The following is a 16661-nucleotide window of genomic DNA, read 5'->3' as shown; positions in this document are numbered from 1 at the left end:
TGTCTTAGTCGTCTTGAATCCATGTCATTTTCTAGCACCATGCCTGGCACATACTGGGTACTCTTCACGGTTTCCTGAAGTACTAGGATTTGGATGTATAATCGGTATTACCCACTTCACCAAGACACTGTCATTCTTCTTCTTAACCTTCAAATTGACCATTTAAGTCTCTATCCTATCCAAATTATCAGGATATTTGGTTTCCCTTTCTTTGGATTTTCTCTGCCTAGAATTGTCCACGGGTCCAATGTTCATTTACACCAAAGAGGCTACTTCAACTTTCAAACACTAAGTAAACTGAGAACCAGACAATCAGATTGGTCCACAACTAAAAGCCCAGGTTTTGACTGCTATGGCTTTGGTCTTTGCCAGACTGATTTCTTTCAAAAATAGCTATGTCCCATTGCATTGCAGTGATAACAACCTGTCTGGTCCAGCTCCCTATGCAAACAGTAGTTTCTTCAAAAGGAACAATCCCACCTACTCCAGAGTTGGGCTTGGCCAAGGATGTCCCAAGATTGTTTTCCCAAGGTCTTTGCTTTACCCTCACATGCTCACTATCGTTCCTGGGACACAAGGGGCTAGATAAAGGGAGGAGCTTCTAGCCTTAGCCTAACTCTATGCCAGATCTAGCATGCCCTGCCCCTCCCCTCCCTGCAGTGCCTGGCAGTCCCCTAGCCCCGGCACTGAGCCAGGGTCACCAGACCAGATTCCACTGAGCTCTCCCTGGGAACACATGGTTTGGAGGAAACTTAGTCAAAATGCTCTCAATCCAATCTTGTTCCCAAAAAGAGAACTTAGAGTTTCAATCCTTTCCTCTTAAAGGAAGATTTTTGCCACTCTACAAATTACCCCACAGCAACCCTACCCACCAGTGCTAGGAGGGACTGACTTGGTGAAGACACAAGACTTGGCCTTACATTTACTTAGCAGAGTCGTCACTCAAGTATTTGTTTTCTGAAAGGAATAAGATCCGCTCCAAAATGTTTTCCTGATTCCACCTAGAAAGAAAAGCAGAGAAGGTGGCAACTTTTAAATGGAGACTTCTTTACTTTTTCCTCCTTCGTTTCTTAAGATCTAAAGTTTTAAATTAACCATGCTTCCCAGGCTAGAGCACATTATCATCATTGGTCCACACACATTTTCTTTAATTATTTCTACCCCTTAATTCTAATTCTGACTCATTGCCCTCCTAACCCCTAATGCTAACCTCATCCTAACCCTTCCCCCACATTCAGAATATTCCATGTGTTTAGTACCCATCCCTTTGTGTATATGTTTTCTTATAAAATATGTATTGTATTGTATACACATGGTATCGGGCTATGGATCACATTCTATTTTCTACTTTTTAACTCCGTACCATATTTTAAGGTCCATCAGTATTTAGTCCACTGCTTCTTACAGCATACTACCCCGTCATATGCCAACCCACAATTTAACTATCCACTCATCCAGTGATGGACACTGGGCTGTCTTCAACATCTTCCCCCATAAACAACACTGCAATGTCTCTCCTCATGCAAGTCACCTACAGACTTGGGTGAGCACTTCTGTGCGGGTTAGGCAATGTGTATTCCTATTTAGCCAGCGCTGCCACACTGCTCTTCCCAACGTCTCCAGCACAGCAGGAGTGTTACTTGATATGCCTACACTCCCCAACACTTGGCATTATCAAATTTTAGAATTGTAACCAGAATAACAAGGATAAAGCCCTATCTCATTAGTGTTTAATTTTCCTTTAATTTGAATCTCTTCATTTACTTATTAGCTTTTTGTGGTCTTTTCTCTGTTACATTAGCAATTTCTATCTTTGGCCCATTTTTCCACTGAGATTCTCTCTTTTCCGGATTGATTTTTAAGAGTCTTTTTTATATCCTAGATATTAACATCTCGTCTGTATAATAAGAATGTTATCCTAGTTGTTAAACTGTTCCTAAACTTATTCATGATGTCCTTAAATTTGCCATGATCAAATCCATCAACTTTTCTGCCTTGCGCACCGTGTTTTAATGGTTTTATTTAAGTTCTTCCTCCCTCTTACGCCTTAAAATATTCTCCTGTATTTTCTTCAACTAACATTACTATATATCTTTACACGACGAAGTCTTTACTCTATCTGAAATTCACCTTTTATGTTAATGTTTATTTCTTTTTATATTGTGAGACAGTTTTCCCAAATCCAACTATGAAACTACTTAGCTTCCAGCCCCCCACCCGTTTTTGATTTGTTGTGCCAGTTTTCTGGAATATTAAGTTCCCAGGAGTAATAAATATACATATAGATGGATATACATATATAATACATGTACCTAAAGATGATACAGATATGTGTGAACTATATAGAGATGATAGAGATACTCAGATACAGATGTTTCTTTTTTTTAAGATTTCATTTATTTATTTGAGAGAGCAAGAGCAAGAGAGATCACAGAGGGAGAGGAGGAGGAAGAAGCAGACTCGCCACTGAGCAGGGAGCCCCATGTGGAGCTCCATCCCAGGACCCTGGGATCATGACCTGAGCTGAAGGCAGACACTTAACCGACTGAGCCCTCCAGGTGCCCCAGATACAGACATTTCAGATATGGGTATAGATCCATTAATATGTAGATATATGTCTCTCTCTGAGTTCTCTATCCTGTTCCACTAGATTGTTTCTTTTATACAAATTATCGGTCTTTATGACATGTCTTAATATCTGGCAAAATAAATATCCCCTTTCTCTATTTTTTTAAGTTCATTTAGCTCTTCATGGACCTTATTTCTTCTATATATTTTTTAAAATATGTTTATCAAGTTCTTCAAAATATCCCACTAGAACTTTAAATGAAATTATATTGCATTTGTAAATTAATTGGGGCAGAAAACAGCTTGATAATATTAACTCATTCCACACAAGAATAAGGAATGTCTCCATTTAAATAAATCATCTTCTATGTACTGTAATAGAATTTAACATTTTTCCATAGAAATCTGTATACTCTTGATTAAGCTAACTCCTACATCCTTTATAGTTTTTATTGATCTATGAAGGTTACCTTCTTATTATGTTTTTAAATGCTAGTTAATTATTGCTGATAAAAAAAAATCAGGTTAAATATACTTTTTTTTAAAAGATTTTATTTATTTATTTGACAGAGAGAGACAGCCACCGAGAGAGGGAACACAAGCAGGGGGAGTGGGAGAGGGAGAAGCAGGCTCCCAGTGGAGGAGCCTGATGTGGGGCTCGATCCCAGAACTCAGGGATCACGCCCTGAGCCAAAGGCAGATGCTTAACGAGTGAGCCACCCAGGCGCCCCCAGGTTAAATATACTTAAGCTGAGGGATCCAGCAAACGTGTTGAACTTTATTACTTCTAATAGTTTTGGTTTTGTGGGGAGGGGGTTTCTATTTTTTTAAATGAAAGCTTCTTTTAGTTTATCTTAACGGTTACCTCACTGAGTTACAGAAAATATTCCTTCTTGGATGTTTTTTTTTCCTTTTTCTCATACGAAGATTATACATTCAAAAAGCTACATGGTGAAAAACTGGAACCAAGAAGAAAGGTGTGACTATATGGAATATGTTCTCCATAGGAGCTAACACTGGAAGTAGATACTCCTCTTGCCCTTAGCAGATGCGTGCATATGTTTAGGGTAAACTTTTGTTTAACAGTTGTAGAGATGATGTTACGCGTCTGTGAGAAAATTAAGACACAAAGGTTATAGCAGGGTTTATAAACATAGGTCTTTCAACAGCTTGTGTCAGGAAAGTGCCTTGTAGAAAGATGATGCAGCTACACTTGCTACACGTAACGCAGACGGTTGTGCAAACGAGGACAGTCACTCAGCCTGAGTCACCAGGGCAGGACGCTAACTACTCCCAATGGCACACTCTTTCTTCTTCCTAGGGCCGTAGTTCCATATCCTTCATCCTCTGTCCTCTTTACTCCTCTGGCTGGAGTACATACAGGTTAAAGTTATCCTGACTGGAACTATTTGTGAAAAATGTTCCCAGCTCATTGAACTTTGGTCAGTTTTCAAACAGTGGCAGATGTTTCCCCTGCGCTATTCATAGCCTTCCCCATGTCTCCACAAGCAGGAAGAACCCTGAAGCAAAAGAGCACTATCTCTCACTAAAGGCAGGAATACTATACACTAAAAGCAAATTCAGCCTGGAAGGAATATGTCACAAGTTTCCAGATCCTTCTGTGGATTTTGAAATGACGGTAGCAATCTCGATCACAAGGAGGTCATTTGGAAGAGTTATATTATTTTTTGGAAATAGTCATATTCAATTAGAAAAGTCTGATTCTTTTCTTACAGCCTATCAGAGAGCAGCTGGAAAGCCTCCATGGCTCCACCCAGCAGCAAACATGAGAGTCCATTCCCATCCTGAATAAGGGGCTGAGAATCACCCACTCTGGAGTGAGCTGGGGCCACCATCCCAAAGCCGGCTCCCTGAGGCCTGAGCTGGGGCAAGAGGGAAGGAGTGACTGAGACTGGGACATGAATCTTGCTCAGCTCTTTTAAAACAGACACATGCTGCCACCTGGTTCCCATTACAGCCTCGAGACAGGGAGACTTGCCCACTGAGGCACCCAGGTGGAAGAATGAGGCTGAGGCCCTTGTGCTTGGAGCCCAGAGAATGTTCCCAGCATATCACAATTACAGAAACATCTGTGCCCAACAGCTTTCAGCTGAACTGCTGTGAAAATTTACAGTGTTCGATTGCTTTCAGAATTTCTCACTTCTCAGCCTGAGGCAGGGTGGTCTCAAGGCTGCCAGTGAGTTGCTGCAGGAAGTGAGAGAGATCACAATTTCCAGTGTTTGGATGAAATGTGGCATAAGGGTGTGGGGGGTGACCCCAGAGCCCTGAATGCTGTGGACCGCCATCAACTTTTTTTTTTTAATTTAAATTTTCTTAGTTAACATACAGTGCAATATTGGTTTCTGGAGGAGAATTCAGTGATTCATCACTTACATATAACACTCAGTGCTCATCATAATGAGTGCCCTCCTTAATACTCATCACTCATCTAACCCATCCCCCACCTACCACCTTCCATCAATCCTCAGTTTGTTTTCTATCATTAAGAGGCACTTATGGCTTGTTTCCCTCTCTCCTTTTTTTCTTTTACCCTTTCCCATATGTTCATCTATTTTCTTTCTTAAATTCCACATATTAGTGAGATCATATGGTGTTTGTCTTTCTCTGGCTGACGTATTTCGCTTAGCATAATAGTTCCATCCACATCATTGCAAATGGCAAGATTTCATTCTTTTTGATGGCTGAATAATATTCCACATCTTCTTTATCCATTCACCAGTTGATGGACAGTTGGGCTCTCTCCATGGTTTGGCTATTGTTGATAATGTTGTTATAAACACTGGGGTGCACGTACCCCTCTGAATCTGTATTTTTTTTTATCCTTTGACTAAATACCTAGAGGTGCAATTTCTGGAACATGGGATAGCTATTTTTAGCTTTTTGAGGAAGCTCCATATGTTCTCCGGAGTGGCTGTACCAGTTTGCATTCCCACCAGCAGTGCAAGAGGGTTCTCCTTCTTCTGCATCCTTGCCAGCACCTGTTGCTTCTTGTGTTGGTAATTGTAGCCATTCTGAGAGGTGTGAGGTGATATCTCACCATGGTTTTGATTTGTATTTCCCTGATGGTGAGTGATGTTGAGCATCTTTTCATGTGTCTCTTGGCCATCTGGATGTCTTCTTTGGAAAAGTGTCTATTCATGTCTTCTGCCCATTTCTTAACTGGCTTATTTGTCTTCTGGGTGTTGAGTTTGGTAAGTTCTTCATAGATTTTTCGATACTAACACTTTATGAGATATGTTGTCAACTGAGCATTTCTTTCTTCCTTTCTATTCAATCAATGTATACTTCCTGAGCACGGTGTGAATCTACCTTAAGATGCATCCAAATCTGAGTAAGAGCTGGTCCTCAAAGAGCCATTAACTTAGTGAGAAGTAACCAATGGTGAAAAGTCATTCAAATAATATATTATTTATGTTGAAACCACAAGACAACAATTAAAAAGCTAATAATAAAAAAGCTATAGTAGATGTAAACAGATTTGAGAGTACCACGTAGAATAGCACTACTCTAAGGTCCTCAAACGAGCAACAAAGCATCGCCCGGTATCTTCTTAGAAATGTAAATTCTCTAATCTCCTCCCCAGACCGACTGTCCAGGAATAGGGTCCAGGAATCTGTGTATTAAAAAGCTCGGGGCGGGGGGAGGGGGACATCTGGGTGGCTCAGTTGGTTAAGTATCTGCCTTCAGCTTAGGTCACGATCTCAGGGTCCTGGGCTCGAGCCCCACATCGGACTCTCTGCTCAGCAGGGAGTCTGCTTCTCCCTCTGCCCCTCTTCCCTGCTCTTTCTCTTTCTCTCTCTCTCAAATAAATAAATTAAATATTCTTAAAAATTTTAAAAATAAAAAGCTCTCCAGGTGATCCTGGCTAAACTTTCAGAAGTAATGATCTAGAATAGACACAAAACCAAGAAAACGAATCCTAGGCAAATAAATTAGCCAAAACAATCCAACTTGACTTTTCCAGGGGACCAGGGGAAACAAGCAAGAAGGACAGACTGCCTGGTGTGGTGTAGCAAAGGGTCATGGCACTCAGTGGTGAGAGTGGATTAGGATTTATAGGAGTAGCAGCAACAGCCAGCCAAGGGAGGAATCAATAGTCTTGGAGAATTACAGAGATTGCATGAGGATATTTTTTTAAAACACTTAGACAGTGTTAATATATGATGTCATGCAAAGACCTCTCACCAAGTAGAGGATAAACAATTAGAGGATAAGACTGTGCGTAGTGGAGAAAATTGGCCAACAAGGCCTCTGTAACATTTTACAAAACATCCCCACAACCATTACTACTACCTTCTAGGTTATGAACCAAGGATTTTCACTTATTCCTACTTTTAAATATTGTAACCCATTTGTGATGGTTAATTTTACATGTCAACTTGACTAGGCACAGGGTGCCCAGGTATTTGTTAAACATTACTCAATGTACATCTGTGAGGGTATTTCTGGATGAGATGAACATTTGAATCAGTAGACTTAGTAAAGCAGATTGACCTTGTCAACATTGGCGGGTCTCATCCAATCTGCTGATGGTCTGAACAGAACAAAAAGTCAGAGTAAAAGAGAATTCTCTTTCTGCTTGTCCTTGAGCTGGGACATCAATGTCTTCTGCTGCTTTTAGACTCAGACTCCTGGATATCCAAATTACTGACTAAAGATCTCGGGACTCCTTAGTCTCCAAAATCACTTGAGCCAATTCCTTGTAATAAATCTCTCTATATAAATATATATACATATAAATAAACACATATACACATACACATATAGATGTATCCTGGGCTCGAGCCCCACATCGGACTCTCTGCTCAGCAGGGAGTATGTATAGATACACATATGTATCTATATGTGTATGTGTATATGTGTTTATTTATATGTATATATAGATATATATACATATATATGTATATATATATAGAAAAATACATATTTTTTCTCTATTGTGCCTGTTCCTCTGGAGATCCCAGACTAATACACCTTTGTTAAAATAATATTTTACCTGGAATCAAAATGCATAGGAATCAGTTGCTCCAGTTAAAAAGTATACTGGGCCTCCAAACTCTTCTATTTCCAGCTTTGAGAGGATCCCACAGAATTCCCAGGGATTTTAAACCATGAAGTTAAGAAACTTGTGTGTGCACTTCATTCCAGTTTACTGTCTTCAACAAGCTCACACACACTCCTTGCCCATCCCAGACTCTAGCCTGGTCAGCCCTGTGGAAATTGAGGCTACCAGTTCCAAAATCATTTAAACCATCTCTTTTAACTTCCATATGAAAGCCAAGTGTTTCCACTTTCAGTATATTCACATGCCTCTTTGGTAGAGAGTTTAATAACCCAGTCCTGTGAAGATTGGGCTCAATTTTCTGACCTGATCCTGAGCTCTGTTCTGAGGCCTGCAGAAGACAGAGACAAGACACTCCACACCACGGACCTCTCTGATGAAGGACAGAAACTACACAAAGGCAATGTGCTTTCAAGAGACTTCTACGACCACCACCACCACCCCTGATCAGGCATTACTCACTACCTATGATGCAAAAGTTCTTATCATAGCTACTTGGCAACTTTATATTGAGTTGAGCCTCTGACATCAGAGCAATGTTAGATGCTTAATTTGTGGCCAGACCTTGGACCTTCTGATTTCCCATTGCATCACATTTTTCCTCCCTTGCAAGCTTTATTAAGGTAAAATTGACAAATAAAAAATGTATATATGTACAATGTGATGTTTGATAGATGTATATATTGTGAAATGATTACCACAAATAGGCAAATTAACATATCCATAACTTCATATGGTTACCATGTTTTGTTCATGGTAAGAACTTATGATCTACTCTTTTAGGAAATCTAAAATAGCAATAGAGTATTGACATAGTCTCCATGCTAATTTCAAATGACTTATCTTCAAGTTAGTAATTCGTCTGTATGATTGATCCTGTTGTCAAAGCTCTCTATTGAGTTTTTCAGTTCAATCATGTATTCTTCAGTTTCAGAATTTGTTCGGTTCTTTTTTATGGTTTCTGTTTATCAAATTTCTCTTGTTGCTCATATATTGTTGTCTTGATTTTATTTGGTCACCTGTATTCTCTTGCATCTTGTTGAGCTTCTTTAAGATGATTATTTTGAATTCTTCATCAGGCAACTTGTAGATTTCCATTTCTTTGTGGTTGGTTACTTAAGTTTTATTAGTTTCCTTTGATGGTGTCATGTTTATATGATTGTTCATGATCTATATAGCCTTGCATTGCTGTTTTTGGCATTTGAAGGAGCAAACACCTCTTCCAGCCTTTACAGACTGGTTTTGGCAGGGAAGATCTCCTGTTATATCTCTGGGTGTTGGGAGTGTCTCTGTTATTGCAGTTGAGTAGGGTTGGAGCCAGGTCATGTGGCTGCTGCTGGGTCCACAGTTAGCAGACCTGTTACCAGGAGCTTAGGTGGGAATGGACACTGCCTGGTCCCTAGGAAGACAGGACTGCCTCCAGGACCTTGGTCAATGAGGCTGGCACTAGGACAAGGGTCCACTACAGGGTCTACAGTTGGGTCCACATAGGGGCTGTTACCAAGTATGCAGAAAGGTATGATTCCTATCATGTCCCTGAGAGGGCTCCTACTTCATCACAGGGCAGATCTCTAGGTGGGTAGGACTGGCCTCAGGCCACAGGATGATACGGCTCGAACCAAGTCACAGAGCTGCTTCAGGATATATAGTCAGGACGAGGTCTGTAGGTCTGCCTCTAGGGACATAGAATACATTTCCCACTGGGTCTCTGGATAGGCAGGACCAATCCCAGACCATGGCTGAGAGGGGCTAGAGCCAGGTCATAGGCTGCTTCAAGGTTCACAGCCAAGACAGGTCAGTTGGCCTGCTACCCAAGGCATAGAGGGGTGTGGATCTTCCCAGTTCTCTTGGCAGATAGTGCTGGCAGATAGCCTTGGCAGGACCAAGGACAAACAGGGCTGTTGCCAAGTCCACAGGGGGATGGGGCTGTTTCTAAGTCTATAATTAGGACCAGAGTTGGCAAGCCTGAAACATGAGTGTGTGTGGCTCCCTCCTCTAAATGGCCCTCCTTGGTCTTGGGCTCCACTGGGGTTTCATGACATACTACCTAGATCCCAAAGCTCCCACAAAGGCACTTTTGTCCATCGATAGCTGCAAAATTATTGTTGCTGTTGGAGGATATGAGTGGGGAACTTCCTGTTATACCACCTTGCTGTCATCCCATTTTTCTGTTTGGTTCAGAGATCCCTGATCTGGTAAAAGATAAGGTGAGGTAGGGGCAGATGCTGGCAACTCCACAAAAAAATTCTAATTGCTCCTGTGTTATTCTTGGTCTAAATTGAAGTGTAATATTAGATTTGATAGTGTATGTTGGGGTTCTTTTGTGGTGGTTTAGGTTTGGGTTTTCATTGGTTAGTTGGTTCATTGGTTTGGGGGAATTCTGTTTTGTTTTGATTTGTTGTTGCTTTTGAAACCACCGACCTAAAGGAAAACATGAGTTAGAAACAGAGCAATGAAGAGGCATGTAATAAATTATCCTAAAAAGAAACTATGATCATGTATTTAACTTTGTAGAAACAGGATGAATTTATATCTCCTAAGCTTTAAATTTTTTTCTTGATTCTACCACCAGAGAAGAACAGCAGAAAGAGAGAAGAGAGAGGCAACCCCACAGCATCTTCGACAGAAAAATCTGGATTCTGGCCAATCATAAATATGTGTCTAACTTATCAATATTTGGGGGAATAGAAATGGGAGAAAAAGAGATCTTATTTTTAATTGTCAACAGGAATTTAAAAATAATCAGTGAAAGCCAGAAAATGCTCATGGGCTATTCTATGGGAGATTTTTTCTATACTGTCCTTGACCTAAGAGGGCCATGAGCTGGTACCTAACCCTAAGACATGCAGCATATTTTAAAGAAAGGAATGCAACATGTGAAAGCAGAGAGTTAACAGCATAAAAATATCAGACTTTGAATCACAGAGTGTATAACTATAAAGGCAGTAGAGGCCTTCCAGAATAGTTCCCCATTTAATACATGAGGAAGATGAAAACTTAAGAGGAGAAATGGACCAAAAAAAAGGAAAAAACAAACAGGCACTTTACAAGGAATTTCAAATAACTATAAACATATGTAAAGTAGCTCAATTTGATTAGAAATGAAAGTTGCCAGTTAAAACATCAATAAGATATATTTAACACTCACGATATTGGCGAAAGACTTAAAATCTGACAATACCAAGTGTTGGTGACGATGTGGAAAAAATAGAAACTCTCTACCAACCGGACAGTAAATAGGTTACAACAAATTTAGAAAGCAGTTGGGCATAAAGTTGAACATACATACTATGACCATCCCATTCTTAGGTGTATATACCCTAGAGAAACTTCATCAGATGGGCCCCAGCAGAAGAGTCTAATAATGTGCATAACAGAATTATTTGTAATATCAAAAAGCTGCAATGACCCAAATGTCCACTGAGAAGAGAATGAATAAATAAACTGAGATAAAGTATCATGCTTATTTTGTACTGAAAATAAGTGAACTATAACTATATGGTTGAATTTCATAAATACAGTTAAAAGTATAAAAAGCAAGTAAAAGAAACAGTGTTTCTCAGTTTAGTAAAGTACAAAAACAACACTAATGAATGTATTGTTTAGTAATAGGGTGTGTGTGTGTGTGTGTGTGTACATATATAGAAAAACAAGAAAATAACAAAAGAATCAAAATCTAAAATAATGGTTAGCTTTGGGGTTTAGTGAGGATGGCACTGCCAATAGGGGAGGGACATGTGGAAGGCTTTAAAAGTATGGGCAATATTCTACTTCCTAATCTGCTTGAAAGGTACCCATTTATTTTATTAGTCTATAAACAATACATATGCCCTTTTATATACGTAATTGTCCACATTAAAAACAAAATTAAACTTGCAACTTTAAGAAAATCAACACAGACCAGTAGTCAAAGGTAAGTAATTTTCCCAGGTCATTCCACAAATAAATGACCAAATCTGGACTTGGACCCAGACGATCTAGTTTCATCATCCACGCTTGTAATGACTATGTTATTCAGCCTATCCATTCCACTACACGATATATACTATACTCTTTACTTAACCCTGATGAGTCTCCGTCTCTTCATCTACAAAATGGAAATTAACTTTAAGTTTGTAAAGCTCTAAGCACATTGCTTCACCCATGTTATGTGCTAAAGCAAAGATAACCCTAAGAAGGAGGAGGAAAAGGAGAAGGGAGGGAGGGAGGGAGGGAGGGAGGGAGGGAAGGAGGGAGGGAGGGAGGGAGGGAAGGAAGGAAGGAAGGAAGGAAGGAAGGAAGGAAAGAAAAAATGAGAAGGAAAGGGAGAAATACCCATGAGGAATGGCATCCTTAAAGAAACTGCACATGACCAATTTAGAAAATGCAAGAAGTGGAAGTGTAAACTAGAAAATCTGTTTTCTCTTCATTGCTGCAGGCCCCAGAGCATCTGGTCTCATTAAAGGTGCAAAAGTCGAATATCCTATTGAAAATTCTCTTTGGTGTAGGAAATTAAGTTAAATTAAAAACATGACCTTTCTTTCAAACTAGCAAAAGTGATCTCGCTCTCTAAGCATGATCGTATCCATCAGCAATACATCAAAACCAGACGTCGCTGTGGGACTTCTATGGCGGAGCCATCAACCTCCTCCGAGACTCCCATTTATTTGGCTCCGTTTAGGCAAAGAGGATCAGGTTCTTTATAAAATCCAAAAGAAGAAGGTGATATCCACCCAGGGAGGAGGGTTTCAGGTCTTCTCTAACATTTCACAGGCCATTCACTTAAAGGGAAGCTGCTCACAGCCTGGAGGGTTGCTGCCCCCACTCCTCACTTTGGATACAACATTGAGCGGGGCAGTGCAGACAGAACTGCTCTCTCTGGCAGAGATCGAGTCGTGAATTCAATTGTAATCTTATAAAGCCCAGCTCAGAGAGCCCTGGGGACCCAATGGGGACTTTCAGCATGAACATGCATCCACCGATCTGATGTGCCCTCCCTCTCCTTGTTCTCTGCTTTGCCCGTCCATCCCCAAGCACAGACTACCCTTTCCCCACACCAAGATCCTCCAGAACAATGGGGCATTATCAGTCTGGTTTTGCCATCAAACCAACAACCACGAAGCCCATCTATTTGCAACCCCATTCATACCCAGGTCTTTCTGGAGGTCCTTCTGTAGTCCAGGGAGAATGCAAGGGGAAAGAACTCTTCAAAGAGCAGAACAGCAGTGCTGATTAGACAGGAGCCCAGAGCAATGCCAGCCCAATGAGAAAGTGACTGGCCTTCTGGAACCAAACACCAAAGAGATATTCAGAAATGCAGACAAAGAATCTATGCATAAGCACAATAATTTCAGTGTTCTTTATTTTTTTTAAGATTGATTGATTGATTGATTTTAGAGAGAGAGCAAGTGAGCGGGGGCGGGGGGCAGAGGGAGAGGGATGGGGAGAATCTCAAGCAGACTCCCTGCTCTGCACGGAGCTTGATGCGGGGCTTGATCTCACAACCTGATCATAACCTGAACTGTAATCAAGAGCAGAGGCTCAACTGAGTAAGCCACCAGGCACCCCGACTGCAGTGTTCTTTATAGGCCCAAGTAGTTTGAAACAATTTTAATTGCCCAATTTAGAAGATGTTTACATAAATTGTGGCTAACTCTACCATATCACTTAAAATAGGCTATGTCACATGAAAACGCTGGTCCCCAACAGGGGGATATTTTTCCAATTAAATTATTATTACTATTACTATAATAAATTTTATATTAATATTAAATAGACCTTTACAATTCACAATGAGCATTTCTTTTTTTAAGGTTTTATTTTTTATTTGAGAGAGAGAGAGAGCACACAAGCAGGGGAGGGGGGGCGGGGGAGAGGGACAAGGAGACTCCCCACTGAGCAGGGAGCTTGACGTGTGGCTCGATCCCAGGATCCCAGAATCATGACTTGAGCCAAAGGCAGACGCTTAACCAACTGAGTCACCCAGGCACCTACAATGAGAATTTCTTATGTCAAATTTATCCCATTTAATCAGCACAAATGTATGAGCTAGACATCGTTCCTGTTTATAAATAAGGAAACATATTCTCAGAAAGATTAAACAATTTGCCCAAGGTCAGATACCTAATAAGTGGCAGAGATGACTCAAATCCAGGTTCTCAATGGGAGTTGGCGGGGAGTAGATATACATGCAAAAAAAATGGCAGGCCTTACTTGAAGGGGCTTTGGATAACTGTGAAATGCACTGGAAAATGCGTTTGACCAATATCAAGGGCCAAAAAAGACTTTTGAAACTTTGTGCTGGCAGAGCAAAACATTTACAACTCTGAGGAGGATTTCCTCCTAGGTTCTTTATAGTCAGGGGCTGCTAAATAACCTAAAAGGATGGGAAAGCTGTATCTAAAATAAATAAAAATAATAATGACGAGGAAGAGGAGGAAAAAGAAGAGAATAGAAGAGGAAAAAATGGCACTAAAATAATATCTATTTCATAATTTTCTAACAAGGACCTTACGACTCCTGAAAAATCCCTTTAGAATTACATAATGGAAAACCAGAATCACACAGAGCTTATTTATTTCCTTGACACTTTTAATTATTTTGATTGCCAAAGACTTTTCAGAGTGAACATAAGTATAGAAAACTCGCTGCAAATATCTTAGTTATTTTCTGGTCTTGATCCTACTAGTTAGCAGGAGATGTGAAGTCTGAGGCAGTCATTTGGATAAATGTTTAAAAACATGCAATAGCATTATTCACAATAACCAAGACATGGAAACAACTTAAGTGCCCATCAATGGATGCATAGTTAAAGAAAATGTATATATATTATGAAATATATACATATGGAATGTTATACAGCCATAAAATGTAAGAAAATCTTGCCATTTGTGAGAACATGTATGGACCTGGAGGATATTGTGTTAAGTGAAAGAAGGCAGACACAGAAAGAAAATATTGTACGATCTCATTTATATGTGAAATTAAAAAAAAAAAAAGGTCAAATTCTGAACCAGAGAGTAGTTGTTGCCAGGGCTGAGGGATAGGAAAAATAGATGTTGGTCAAAGGGTACAAGCTTCCAGTTAGAAGATGAGTAAGTTCTGGAGATCTAATGTACAGCATGGCAACTACAGTTACTACATACTTGAAATTTGCTAAGAGATTAAATCTTAAGTGTTACTACAAAAAGAAAAGGTAGCTAAGTGAGGTTATGGCTGTGTATGAGCTTGAATGCAGTAATCGTTTCACAATGCATTTGTGTATCAAATCATCACAGTGTACACCTTAAATATATTCACTTTTATTTGTCAATGTACTTTGACAAAGCTGGAAAAAAACACAATATGTATAGACATATTTCCATTCATCATCATCAATTCAGAAAAAAACAAGCAAACTAAAACATGCATTGAAATAAAAGTAAAAAGAAAATTATCCTGTGGTAATACAATATGAAATGGTGTGAGTGTGTGAGTGTGCATATAAACTAAAGAGAAAAGGGTAGTAAGGAAGAGAAAGGAAAAAATGAGCACTTAATTCCACCCAAGGAGAGAAAGATTAAAGCTACTGTACAAAACACTAACAGGTTTCAAACAGACCCCTAATTTCTGGAGGTCATGCTCAATTCATATTTGTTCATCCGGTCCTTTCAATGGATCCATCTCCTACTCATGGAAACCTACAATTGTTGTTAATGAATCCAACGTTCTCTAAGTTTTCCATAAAATGTTCTTTTAAATAAATGGAACTTGAGTAGCTAAACTGTTTTTAAAAGACTAGTCCATAGACTGTGCAGTGTTACTTTCCCCACACTCCACCACGCACTGAAGTCTTAATTAGAGCTGTAGCTATCTGAACTATTTTTGCCTTTGACTTTATAGCACAACATGTAATTCCTATTGGTATAGTAAACCAGTAACTTCAGTATTTGTTAAAACTAAATAAAGTTTATAAGCCTATCAAAATACCTCTTGTTTCTTGTAAATGTTTAGGAAACATTTCTGAAATGTTTCTGAAAGTTAAGGTCTTAAGAGTTAGCAGGAACCAGTGACCTCACTTTGCACTTTTCTTCCTTCTGAATGAAGCAAGCCGTTCACTCTACAAGGGGCAACAAGAGCCATGGGCATCAGAGGGGAGTCAAAGAGGAAATGTACCACAAGAAGGACAGATCTCTTCCATAAACACACAAAGGCCCTGAAGATGGCATGCTCTGTCTGTTAATTACCTAGCATCATCCATTAAAAATGGCACCTGTGTGGTGCCTGGGTGGCTCAGTCGGTTGAGTATCTGACCCTTGATTTTGGTTTAGGTTGTGATCTCAGGGTTGTGAGATCGAGCCCTATGTTGGGCTCAGCACAGAGTCTGCTTGAGATTCTCTCTCTCCTTCTCCCTTAGCCCCTCCTTGCTTGCTTTCTCCCTCTCTCTCAAGTAAATAAATACATAAATAAAATCTTTTAAAAAATGGCACCTATATTCCCAAGAACTCTCAGCAAAAGTGAAGTAGGAAGGAAGAGTGAGGTTTCAGTCCACATAGTAGCTCTTGGGGAAAACAGCCTTTACTTATTCCCTATATTACTTTTGAAAAACTGTGTCATGTCATTGCTCTTTGGCAAGGTCTTGAAATGATGCCTGTATGCAAAAAGTAGTAAAATTCAGAGTCTCACCAATATTCCAAAGGACTACACTTCTGCCTATAAACCACCAAGTCTGTAAGATAGAAATAACAGAGATACCACCCTCACTGGGTTCTGAGAATTAAATAAGATGATCCATGACACACACTCAATATAATGCTTCACAGTGAGAACTCTAATGTACTATTATTAGTTGTGGCTACATTGTGGTTGTTCCTATTATTAAGAGGTTCTACATGGCAAGCCTGGAGTTACTTCTAGGGAAGCTACAGGTGGTGCAGCCTTTGGCTGATTCTACACTTTCCCAGCTAGTTTTTCTTTTTTTAATAATTTTTTTAAAGATTTTATTTATTTATTTAACAGACATAGAGACAGCCAGTGAGAGAGGGAACACAAG

The 16661-nt window shown here is 39.8% G+C and overlaps 1 long non-coding RNA gene across 1 annotated transcript in view; it reads right to left on the bottom strand.

The window, feature by feature from the left end:
* Window positions 1-918: 918 nt before the first annotated feature.
* The window catches only part of LOC148109729 (uncharacterized), a 37719-nt gene continuing 21976 nt past the window's right edge, over window positions 919-16661 (bottom strand). Inside the window, exon 3 of the long non-coding RNA XR_015725095.1 lies at window positions 919-1001. This is a non-coding gene — a long non-coding RNA (uncharacterized LOC148109729). The remainder of the gene's footprint in view (window positions 1002-16661) is intronic.

Source organism: Ursus americanus, chromosome 7, assembly GCF_024610735.1.
Source record: "Ursus americanus isolate L20-20 chromosome 7, mUrsAme1.1.p, whole genome shotgun sequence".
NCBI classification, from domain to species: domain Eukaryota; kingdom Metazoa; phylum Chordata; class Mammalia; order Carnivora; family Ursidae; genus Ursus; species Ursus americanus.
Note: the sequence above shows the minus strand (reverse complement) of the source record. Positions and strands in the feature narration are given on the sequence as shown.